The sequence below is a fragment of the Heterocephalus glaber genome, unplaced genomic scaffold, assembly GCF_053883595.1.
Source record: "Heterocephalus glaber isolate CG9 unplaced genomic scaffold, H.glaber_assembly_v1.0 deba00001481, whole genome shotgun sequence".
Lineage (NCBI taxonomy): Eukaryota > Metazoa > Chordata > Mammalia > Rodentia > Bathyergidae > Heterocephalus > Heterocephalus glaber.
The window spans coordinates 43,723,313-43,735,773 of record NW_028258317.1 but is presented as its reverse complement, the minus strand read 5'-3'; the positions used below and the strand labels follow the sequence as shown (position 1 = coordinate 43,735,773).

At 36.4% G+C, this 12,461-nt stretch overlaps 1 long non-coding RNA gene across 2 annotated transcripts in view; it reads right to left on the bottom strand.

Moving 5' to 3' along the window:
* The window catches only part of LOC147825922 (uncharacterized), an 85,410-nt gene extending 74,033 nt beyond the window's left edge, over window positions 1–11,377 (bottom strand). Inside the window, exons 1-2 of one of the 2 annotated variants that reach the window (XR_015440086.1) lie at window positions 11,150–11,377; window positions 3,740–3,811 (exon numbers count right to left, since the gene is read on the bottom strand). This is a non-coding gene — a long non-coding RNA (uncharacterized LOC147825922). The remainder of the gene's footprint in view (window positions 1–3,739; window positions 3,812–11,149) is intronic. The other variant, XR_015440087.1, reaches the window with a different exon arrangement.
* Window positions 11,378–12,461: the final 1,084 nt, after the last annotated feature.

Below are 12,461 nucleotides of genomic sequence, written 5' to 3'. Positions count from 1 at the left end.
TGCTCCACTGCTGCTTGGAGTGTAGACTGATGCAACCACTGTGGAAATCAGTATAGAGATACCTCTAAGAACTAGGACTGGAAGTCCCATTTGGCCTACCTATTCCCCTTCTGTGTATCTTTTGAAAAGAATTAAAAGAATCATACAACAGTGATATATGTGCACCCATGTTCATAACAGCACAGTTTGTATTAGCTAAAACTTGGAAACAGCCCAAATGCCCATCAACTGGAGACTGGATAAAGAAAATGTGGGGTTTTTTTCTAAACTGGAGTACTGCTCAGCCATAAAAAATGAGAAATTAGAGACATTTGTTGCTAAATGGATGTACATTGAGGTGATACTCTTAAGTGAAATAAATAGGACACACGTGTAAGTACTGAATAGTTTCTCTTTTATGAGAAACTCAAAGTGTCAATAAAGACTAAAAGATATAATAGATAATGTGAAATAGGAAGAAAATGGGCAAAGGGGAAGAGGAAGTGGGAGGGGTAGAGAAAAGGAAAGGAGGGAATGGAATTACTATGAGAAAGTGAAAAAATGGAAACAAGTCTGTGTACATAGGGAGGGATGGAGGGGTTGAAGGGAGGGTAGGGGAAGGGGGAAAAATAAGAACCAAGAGAGAGTATGTAAAAGTGCAAATTTCCAATGGTGAATGTCATTATATTGTATACCTAAAATGTGCCAATAAAAGGATATACAGTTAAAAAAAAAACACATGTACTATTGTGCTCACCCCCTGCCCTCCCAAAATGGGGAAAAGGAATTCAGAGTCTGAGGGAGAGAAGGAAAGGGGAATAAAAATAAATCGAGACACATTATGTGTATGTACCTACTCCTTAAATCAACATAAACTTCATGAACTGCAAACATGTACAAATTAAATTAAATTAAATTTTAAAATCTTATTTTATTTTATTTTACCAGGGATCAACCTCTGGTCTTTGCACTTGTGAGGCAGGCAGCGGAACCACTGAGCTAAATCCCTAGCCCAAATAAAAACTTTTAAAAAGAAAAATTTGGAAAAATTACCACAGAGGGATGAAAAAGTTCCAGGTAGGCAAAAATGACAAACACCACAAATGCTAAGATGGAAAAATTCAGGGCGCTATGTTCTCACCCCTTCTTCTATGTACATAGTAAGCATTTTTCCTGTAATAGTTATGTAAAAATTATATTAAAAGTAGTTTTCAGAGCAAGGGTGTTATTTTGACCTATCTAAAAAAAAAAAAAAGCCAAAGATCTTAGGATCTGTTTTAAAAACAAGTTATTTTCTACTGAAACAATCTAAAAAGTTCCAATATATATAAAGTGATGTAATTAAGATGCTTAAGTGCTTTTAAAACTAAAGATATTATGGCCTACCACAACAATTAAAAGTTACAACTACTACTTGTCTAGTAGTTCCTGCTTTAAAATCATTTTCAAATTTATTGCCACAGTTTATTTCAAACCCATCCTTGCCAAATTGCTGGGTAATATGTGTTTATTACCCACAGTTTTTGCAGGAAATAGTAGAACCAGAAAGGGCTATGGAAAGCTAAATGGAGGAGATCAGAGGGAAGAGGCTTGGGCATCCTGATCAATTCCATTCGTCTGCTCTGGACAGGATCTATTCTCAAGTGCTTCCTACAGTAGAGCGTGCAGAGCAGTCAGAAGCAGAGTAGTCAGAGCATAAAAAGGGCTCTAATTTTTATTTATTGAACACTCACTGCCTGTTTAGCATAAAAGAGCATGTGAAATTACTTTATCATAATATATCTGCACTTCTTTTTATACTAAAACCTTTTTTGCATCAGCCTTTAACTGACTGACTCTGTCTTACTCTCTGACTACAAGTTTTCCCATTGCATGTTTGACCTTGGGCCTGTCCCCCAAACGCAGAGTACAGAAAAAAGTTCCAGGGCCATGGGGATATGTGATGTGATTGCAGGAGCAGGGGCAGTTATTGACAGACTTGAGGAGTGTGTCTGGTGGAGGAGTAATGTTGAGTTGCAAAGTGACACCAATTCTTGTGTACAATAGTGACACGAAAATCACTCAAGTCTCCTGTAAGCCTAAAATATTTCTTAAAAAAGAAGTACATTTCCAGTAGGAAAAATCCATTCATTATGTTTCTGTTATGTGACATGGAAAATACATGTTTTCCTTGATGTAGTCATCACATGGCTACTCCCTTTCACAAAGTCCAACAGTATGTTTTACAGGTTCCAAGTTTGCTAAAAATAAACATAATTTCACATCTTTGCAGAATGTTTTATTGTTTTGTGCTTTCGGCACAGTGTATTGACTGATTGCCTTACAGTTTCTTCCTCACACGATCCTTGTAACAGTTTGTCCTGACACAGAGCCAGTTCTGTTTATGGGTGGAGAAGCTAAAGAAAGTGATGCTCAAAGTTTCACACAAGGATCGAGCTTAGAGCCCATGCGTCTTGATTACACTCACATTGCATTTGGTTTCCTTTCTGATTGAGCCTCATGCAATTTTTTAACCTCTTTAAGTCAAAAACACAAACCTCCATCTGATTCTGCCCAACCTTTTCTCTGAGTTTGTTAAGCCTGACTATCATTGTGCAACTTTTCTAGTTTTTCCAAGTCTGGGATTTTGATTCCTTGTACAACCACTCTTTGACAGCAGGGTTTTGTAAATTTTTTGTTTTGTAAATTTCTCACAGAAGTACAGTATAACTCAGAGAAAAGTAAACCCATATCTCTGTGTTTCCTGCTGTCTTTACCAAAGTGGTTCCATTTCAAAGAAAGCAATTACTTAAAATTTTTGTTTCTGACTTTTAAATTCAAACTATTTTTGTCATACATATTTGCAAATATAGTCAGACTTATTTTTATTTTTTTCATCAAGTGTTACTTTTCATGCAAATAAACACCTTGGAAATGTCTGCATTCATGGGACAAATTGGTGGGATCTAATTACTCATTGTTGATTCTTTAAACCTAAGAAAATACTTAGAATACCAATGGGTGGCACCAGTCTGCTCTGGGCCCCAAAAATGGGGTTCTAGGTTCTGATTATTCTTTCCCTAGCCATACGCCACATTAAGTGTGTGGCTGTGAAATTTCCTTTCTTATTGTTGTCCTGAGTATAAGAGATATTTTAGGTCCAGACAACTTGCATATTATTAACCAAATCCTGCCATGTTATAAATATAAATTCTTTGCCTTCCCCTCAAACCTTTCCTTAAGGTCATATACATGTAGTTCTAGTACTGTAATTTCATTATTAGATGAATTTTTATTAAGTACCCAACATATGAACAAAAACTCCCCTTAAAGGTCTTTTATAATTCTATGTTCTGTATGGGCAGAAGAATACAATTTTGGACTCAGAGAGATATAAATAAAATTTTAATTGTCTTCGCTTGTGTTTCTATTAAAAATGCCGTAGCCTAGGTGACTGAGAAAATAAATATTCATTTCTCAGAGTCCTGGAGATGAAGTTCAAGACCAGGATGGCAGCATGGTTGGGTTCTGATGAGAACACTGGTACTCAACAGATGGGTTTGTAATTGTGTCCTCTAGAGCAGACAGAGGAAGCTCTCATGTGTGTATGAATATGTGTGTATGTGTGTGTGTGTATGTGTGTGTGTTTTAACAAAAGCCCTAATCTCATCATGAACTAATTACCTTCCAAGTCTCTATCTCCTGATCTCCCGAAACTTTGTGCTTAGGATTGCAACTTAAGTTGGGAAGGGGATTCATTTCGTCCATAGTAGTTACTTACTAAAAATCTGACATTGTGAAATTATCTTCTAAATTTCAGTTTGTTCAGCAATGCCACGATGCCAGAATTAACCTAAGAACGAAATAAAACAGTGTAAGTCAATTCTGCGCTGTAAGAGAAACCACCAACAGAGCTAACAGACAACCTACAATGTGGGAAAAAAATTTTATCAGCTGTACCTCAGAAAAAGGACTACTATCTAGAATATATAAAGAACTGAAAAAAATCAGACCCCCGTATTCAAAGACCCAATTCAAAAATGGGCATCCAAAATGAACAGATGTTTCTCAGACAAAGAAGTAAAAGCAGCAAATAAATATATGAAAAAATGTTCAACATCACTGGTCATTCAAGAGTTGCAGATGAAAACAACACTGAGATTCCACCTCATCCCAGAAAGAGTGGCTGCTATCAAGAAATAAACCAATAACAAATGCTGGTTGGGGTGTGGGGAGAAAGGAACCCTTCTCCATTGTTGGTGGGAGTGCAGACTGGTGCGACCACTATTGCAATCAGTGTGGAGATATCTCAAAGAACTAGGGCTGGAGGTCCCATTTGACCCCACTATTCCACTGCTGGGTATCTTCCCAAAAGAATTAAAAGAATCATACAACAGTAATATATGTGTACCCATGTTTATAGCGAAACAGTTTGTAATAGCTAAAGCTTGGAAACAGCCCAAGTGCCCATCGACTGGAAACTGGATAAAGAAGATGTGGTTTTTTAATAAAATGGAGTACTACTCAGCCATAAAGAATGAGAAACTAGAGTCATTTATAGCTAAATGGATGCATATTGAGGCCATACTCTTAAGTGAAATAAATAGAATACATGTGAAAATACTGAATAGTTTCTCTAGTGTGAGAAACTGAGAGCTGTGATACAAGGAAGACTCAAAATAGATATCATCCTACCTGAGCTCCTGGATTGGGTTTTCTTTTTTGCTATACTAGGGATTGAACCCAGAGCCTTGGTGCATGCCAGGGAACTGACCCATTTTCCTTAGATACTCTTGCAAAACATGGAATAGTAGCTCTCTGCAGAGCAAACAGAAGAAATATGGAAAGGGTGAAGAAAAGTTCACTTTTATAGAGGGTTGTGTTAACCCTCGTTCTGTCACCTTGTTGATCTAGGGATGAAATAAGTATACTCTCACACTAATCAAGGATGCCATAGAGATGGGCTTTGTGCCATCAAAAATGCCATTGAAGATGGATAAACACAATCCAGGCTTGAAGCCTTTGGTAGTTCTGATTCTTAGAACTTAGGATATATAGAATGAATGGATTACTCTTTATAAAAAATATCACTTCAGAGAAGGTGAGGCAGTCCCAGCACCTGGGAGGAAGCTCCCCACCACCATCCCAAGCTCCTAGGGCAGAGAAGCTGAACTGGTTCCAGCACCAGGAAGGGAGCTACCCCGTCACCATCCCAGGCTCCAAGGGCAGAGAAGGTGAGCCACATGGGTACCAGAAGCACCCCCTGCCATGGAAATGAGAAGACACATAAACAAGCCTCAAAAACAGACTTCCAGATCACCTACAGCAACCCCAAAGGGAAATGAGGTGGAACAATCTGATACTCAACAACCTGGACTCTCTGAACTGGCAACAAAAGAGGATTTGGGAAAAATGAAATCAGAAATAATTGCTCAGATAACAGTAAAGATTTTGCTCATGGTTCAAGACATGATTAATAAATCTAGAGAGGACACAAATAAAAAAATAGAGGATCTGAGGAACATAATGGAATCCCAACATAGGAAACAAATGGAATCCATAAAACAGATGCAAACAGATTTCCAGGAGATTAAAAACTCCATCGAAAGTCTGTGCAGCAGAATGAACCAATGTGAGGATAGAATTGCAGATATAGAAGATAAGATTGCAATTAGTGAGGAGGAAAAGAAAAATTGCTTTAAAATTGTAAGAGAACACAAGAAATCAATCCAGTGGCTGCTAGATGATGCAAAGAAGAATAACATAAGACTGATTGGAGTCAATGAAGAAAGAGGAGAGAATGCAGATGACATTTAAAAAACTGTTCACAGAAGTGGTGGCAGAAAACTTCCCAAGGAGGGGAAAAGAACTTGACATATAGATAAGTGAGGCATATAGGACTCCAGCTAGCCTTAATCAAAAAAAATCTGCACATAGGCATATAATAGTTAGGGTTCCAGAAATCCAACAGAAGAACAAAATTCTGCAAGCAGTGAGAGAAAAGAAACAAATCACATACAAAGGAAAGCCAATCAGAATCACAGCAGACTTCTCAATGCAAACCCTCAAGGCAAGAAGAGCTTGGAGCGATGTATTTCAAGCCCTAAAGAAAAACAGCCCCCAACCCAGATTGATGTACCCTGCAAAACTATCTTTCAAAATCGATGGAGAAATAAGATACTTTCATGATAAAGAGCACCTCAGGAACTTCATGAATACCAAACTGGCACTCCAAAAAATTTTAGACAATACCCTAGGAAAAGACAATGAGGATCACAACCCCAGGAAACCCAGCAGAATGAATCCATTGTGTGTGACAAATTAAACGCAAAGGGGGAGAATCCAACAAAAAGAAAAACTCATGGCAAGGCTTTTAAAACTTTTAACTTCATCTCCCTAATGAGTGTAATAATTCAATCTTATTATTGTACTGATTAGTATTTTTCTGATTCTAGAGTTGCACACCTTTCCTTGTGCTATGCTGGCTATTTATCATCTTCTTATGTCTACATTTTAATTGGGTTGTCTATTAATGAGCTCTAAGAATTCTTTATATATTCTGGTCATAGGTTATATGCATTGGAAATATGGTCTGTTTAAGGACTACTTTTCATTTTAATGATGTCATTTAAAGTTCTAAATTTTGATGGAATCTCATTTATCAATTTTTTTCTTTTATACATCATGTCTTTTGTATCCTAGGAAGTTCTTGCCTACCCTGATTCATAAGTATTTTCCCTTATAATTTCTTCTAAAGTTTTATACTTTTAGGCTTTCCTATTTAGGTTCATAGATCCCTTCAAGTTATTTTCATGTATGGAAATAAAGGGTTGAGGTTAATTTTTTATATATGGATACCAGGTGTTCTAGTGGTGTCTGCTGAAAACACTATCTCTTCCTTGGCTCTTGAATTGAGTTTATATTCTATAAAATGTTAATGTTAAAAAATCTTTCAAAACTCAGTGGACCATATATGTGTGGTTCTATTTCTAGATTCTCTGTTTTATTCCAATGATCTATATGTCTTTCCTTACACCAACACTGCCTTGATTACTGTAGCTTTAGAAGAAGTCTTAAAATTAGGTACTAAATGTCTTCCAACACTGTTTTTGTTTTTGTTTTTGTTTTTTTTTAACTTTTCTAGGTCCTTTATACTCCTACATAACTTTTAAATTTCAATATCTAATTCTTCATTTATAGCTAGTATACACAGATCTGAATTTTTATATATACCTTGTGTTTTCTAATCCTGCTAAATTCAAGTACAAGTTCTAGGGGCTCCTAGAGATTTCTTAGTATTTTCTCTGTAGATGATCATTTCATCTACATATAAAGATTTTGCTTCTACCATGCCAATCCTATCCTAATTGTGTCATTTTATCGCCAGACTATTTTGGTGGGGCCTAGGTTTCAAAGTTTAATGGACAGATAAAGAGTAAGCATATCTGCCCTTGTTCCCCACCTTAAGGAGAAAGCATTGTATCTTCTCCATTTATATAAGGCGTTCTCGCTGGAAGTATGGAGTACATGTCTTTAATCTGTTGAGAAGGTTCTGTTCTACTTCTAGTCTTCTGATAGCTTTTACCATGAACAGCTGTAGAATTTAGTCCAAAACTTTTTCTCCAACTAGCGACAGGATCATATGCCTTTTTCCTTTCTTCTGTTAAAATGATGACTTTTGGGAGTGGATCTTCCAATGCTGAACCAACACTGCCATCCCTATAACAAAACCACTTTCTACATCCTGCCAGATCTGACTTCCAATAGTTTGTTTTGTTAAACAAATTTCTATCTATGTTCATACATTTTTCTTCTATTATCTTTATCCAGTTTTAGGATTAGCACAATGTTGAGTTCCTAAAATGAGGGGAGAAGTGTTTCTTCTTTTTTCTGCTTTAATTGTTTGATATAATTTATCAGTTAAAATGTATATGAGGCTGCTGTTGTCATATAGGTAGGTTTTCAAACTAGGAATATACTTTCTTTTTTTTTTTTGGTACCGGGGATCGAACTCAGGTCCTTGCGCTTGTGCAGCAGGCAGCGAAACCACTGAGCTAAATCCCTGGCCCATGGAATATGCTTTCTTTAATAGGTGCTATTCAAATTTTATATTTCCTCCAGAGTTAGTTTCATTAATTTGTCTTCCAAGGTACTTCTTAGAAGTTGTCAAATTTATTTCAAAAAAGATTTTTGTAATATGCTTTCTATATCCTTTTAAATTCTGTAAAATCTGTGGTAATGTCTCCTAGATCTTAATATTGTAATTTAAAAAATGTATAACTGATATTGTATAACAGGAAGAAAAGGTCTAAAGGAGCAGGGGAAGTGGGAGGGGTAGGGGAAAGGAAAAAGGGGAAAAGAAAAAATATGAGAAAAGGAAAAAAATGGAAACAAAACCTTTGCAAATAGGGAAGGGTGGAGGGGGTGAAGAGAGGGCAAGGGAAGGGGAAAAAATATAAGAACCAAGAGACTCATGTAATGGTACAGGATCCCAATGATGAATGTAACTATTTTATACCTAAAATGTACCAATAAAGTTAATGGGGGGGGGAATAAAGAGAAACTGAGAGTGTAAATGAGGACTAAAAGGATTAATAACTAATAATTTCAACTTTGAAATAGGAAAAGGTCCAAAGGGGTAGGGGTGGTGGGAGGGGATGGGGAAAGGAAAGAAGGGAAAGGAAAAACTATGAGAAAAGAAATCAAATGGAAATGAAGTCTATGTAAATAGGGAAGGGTGGAGGGGGTGAGGGGCACACAGGTAATGGGGGAAAAATAAGAACTAAGATACATCATGTTCAGGTATAAACACCCAATGATAAATGTAAATGTATTGTATACCTAAAATGTACCAATAAAAGAATTTAAGCAAAAAAATCCCAAAATAATTTAAGGAAAAAAACCCCAAAATAATGTAAGTGAAAAGGCCTAATACAATTCTTGCCTCTTTCTGGCAAAATTGAAAAAGCATGTATTTGAGGGTTGGATAAAATTGAGTATCTATTCCTCTCCTCACTTAGTATTGGAATCTATGGCATGTCTTTTGACTTGAACAAGCCTGATTTGGTTTTTTTACTTATTAAACAGGGAAGTTAAATGTATGCTTCAGGTTGTCATTACCTATAACAAATGCAATGAATGGTAGTTCTTGCCATTAAGGATCTTTCTACTATACTTTAGACTACTTCTAATTACTATAATTTTCTTTCTTTCTTTCTTTCTTTCTTTCTTTCTTTCTTTCTTTCTTTCTTTCTTTCTTTCCTTCTTTCTTTCTTTCTTTCTTTCTTTTCTTTCCAGTTTTTTTATTCTATTCTAAATTATGATAGGTCATAAATATCATGAGCACACAGGCTTCCACTTATAAATTGCTTTATAAAAGTGATTCTGAATTTTAACATCTGGGAAGCCTTTTGAAATTATTCACCCCTTTCTTATACTCCAGACCAACTAAATAGAATAAATAAGAGGTGATTGTCAAACATCATACTTTTAAACATCTCCTCAGATAATTCTACTCTGCAGTCAAGTTGCAAATTTCTGTTTTATGGAGTTGCCCTCCACTCCTACCAACCACTTACAAAGCTTTAATGCTCTTATTATTCAAGAACTAAATCTTAACAGTATGGTCTCAAGGTGTATCCATTTACTTAGAAATGTCTCAAGTTTATCCTTCTTTATGGCTAAGTAGTATTCCACTGTATAAAAAAACATCCTCTTTATTCATTCATTGGTTGATGGGAATTTGGGCTGTTTCCAAGATTTAGCTATTACAAACTGTGCCACTATAAACATGGGTGTGCATATATTGCTGTGGAATGATGCTTTTAATTCTTTGGGGTGAAATAGAAAGAAAATATTCAAATGGGAAGGGCAGCTACATAAGAAGGAGGGGAAAGGAAGGAAGAGAAAAGCAAAAAATGAGAAAGGAAGGAGAAATTGGAAATAAAGCTTTTGTAAATAAGGAGTAGAATAGGAGTTGAAAGGAAGGGAGGGGAATGGAAAACAAAAATTAAGATATTTCATGTACAGGTACAAATTCCCTCTGATGAATGTGATCATTATGTTTATCTAGAATTTAGCAATACACTTAATTTAGAAAAGAACCAAGTACTGTTCACCAGTTTACAGCCTAATTAGAAAGATAAATACATGCATGAATTAAGACATACCTGATAAGTAATTTAAGCACAATATTAAAACTTGCAGTTCTTGTAGACAATTATACCAAATGCCTATAGATTAGCTGGACATCTGGAGCACTGGAAGCCAATACTGAGGATTTGCTGAAACTGAATCTTTATCACAGATTTCTTTAGAGCTTTATATTTCCTTATCTATAATACTTTCCCATGAGGTAAGGTTCCACTTTTAAGGGGTTTGTCTAAATTAACAACATCAACAATATAAAGCTATTAACAAAAATATTTTGTACTACTCAGCCATAAAGAACGAGAAACTAGAGACATTTATAGCTAAATGGATGCACATTGAGGCCATACTCTTAAGGGAATAAATAGGACATATGTGTAAATACCGAATAGTTTCTCTGGTATGAGAAACTGAAAGTGTAAATAAGGATTAAAATGATTAAAATGAATAATTGATAATTTGAAATAGGAAGAAAAGGTCCAAAGGGGTAGGGAAAGTGGGAGGGGAAAAGGAAAGTAAAGAAGGGAAAGGAAAAATTATGAGAAAAGAAAAAATGGAAACAAAGTCTTTGTAAATAGGGAAGGGTGGAGGGGGTGAAGGGAGGGCAGAGGAAGGGGGAAAAATAAGAACCAAGATACATCATGTACAGGTACAAATGCCCAATGATAAATGTAAACATATTGTATACCTAAAATGTGCCAATAAAGGAATTTAAGCAAAAAAAATTGTTTTGAATATGTTAAGAGGATCTGACGAGGGGCCAGGGATTTAGCTCAGTTTTGCTGCTGCCTGCCTTGCAAGCGCAAGAACCTGAATTTGATGCCTGGTACCAACAAAAAAAGAGGAGCTGATGAGAGAAACAAAGAGTTATCATGCACAAGACAGGCCCACCTAGAGCCTGAGGTGCCTGAACCCTGTGATGCAGAATCTGGTCCACCACCCCAGTGGGCACCAGGGTAGGTCTTCTGATACCATAGGTACAGAAGGTAAAGAATAAAGCAAAGAGAAACCACCTCAAGGCTTAAGAACTTATGCAGCTTACCTTCCTAGGCTTTGCACTTCCTTGGAATTTGTCATCCCTTCCTTCTTTTCTAGTTCTCTCTTTTTTTTTAATGGGAATGGCTATTCTCTGCTTGTCTTATTGCTGAGTTTGGACCTACATAACTTGTTTGTTTTCAAATGTTCAGAGCTGGAAAGAAATTCTTCCTCTGGTTACATTGTACTTTGAGCCACATGCATATCTGATTTGGATGAGATTTTGGACTTCGTACTTCACAAGTGATTTTGGCATAGGCTAAGACGCCTAGTGTTGTTGGGATGGAATGAAATAATTTTGATTGCAAGAACAAGAATTATTGAGGGTCACAAGTAGAAGGTTATGAGCTATGTTCCTCTCCCTCAAACTTACATTTTCAAATCCAAACCACCAATGTAGTGGACTTGGAGGTAGGACTTTGGGGGAGATAATGCGGTCATGAGGATGGACTCTCATGAATAGGACTGGTGCTGTTATAAGAAGAGGTGCTAGAGTTGCCCATTCTGTCTGCTCTCTACCATGAGAAGAAACAACAAAAATAGCCATTCTGCAAACAAGGAAGCATGCCCACACCAGATGCTAGATATGCCAACACCTTTGCCTGGACCTTTCAGCCTTCAGATCTGTGAGGCACAGATTTTTGTTGTTCTACCCAAAAAGAAAAGCAGGAATCTTGAAATATTAGGCACTTTGCAGAGCCAAGCTCCTGGTTGGATTTGGGAAGCCTGCAAACAGAATTTAAGTTTCTATTGCTACCAGTATTTTCTTGCAAGCAATCATCACAATTTAAATTGATAATATGAATTTATGTTTGCTTGTCCTTTCTGTCTGTCAACACTAGGTCCTTAGTATCTTGCACTGAGCTAGCCACTGAATATATATATTTACGAATGAGAAAGTGAGTGAGTGAAAGAATGACCATGTGAGGCTGATGAGACCAAGAGTTTTCATGAATCAGAGACTCGTTTATCTTCTATTCAGAGCCCTCTTAATTTGTGAGAATAATGTGACGGGACACCGCCCACTGCTCCTCTAGAACAGGACAGGAGCTGCTTCCTTTGAATTCTCTATTCATCATCTATTCTTTGAGTCCGGGAAGCAACTGCCTTCAAGTTAAAAAATATCCTAATCACCAATCACTTATAAGGCATTGATAGAATAATAAAACAATGAATTATTCAGAATATCAGCTCAGACTCTTTAAAATGTTTTTCAAGCTTCAAGAAAGAAACTTAAATAACTTGAACCCAATGCCATATGAAAAAGTTGCTAATGATGTCCTTTGGGAACATGGAGGAGGTGTTGAAAATGGCTTTTC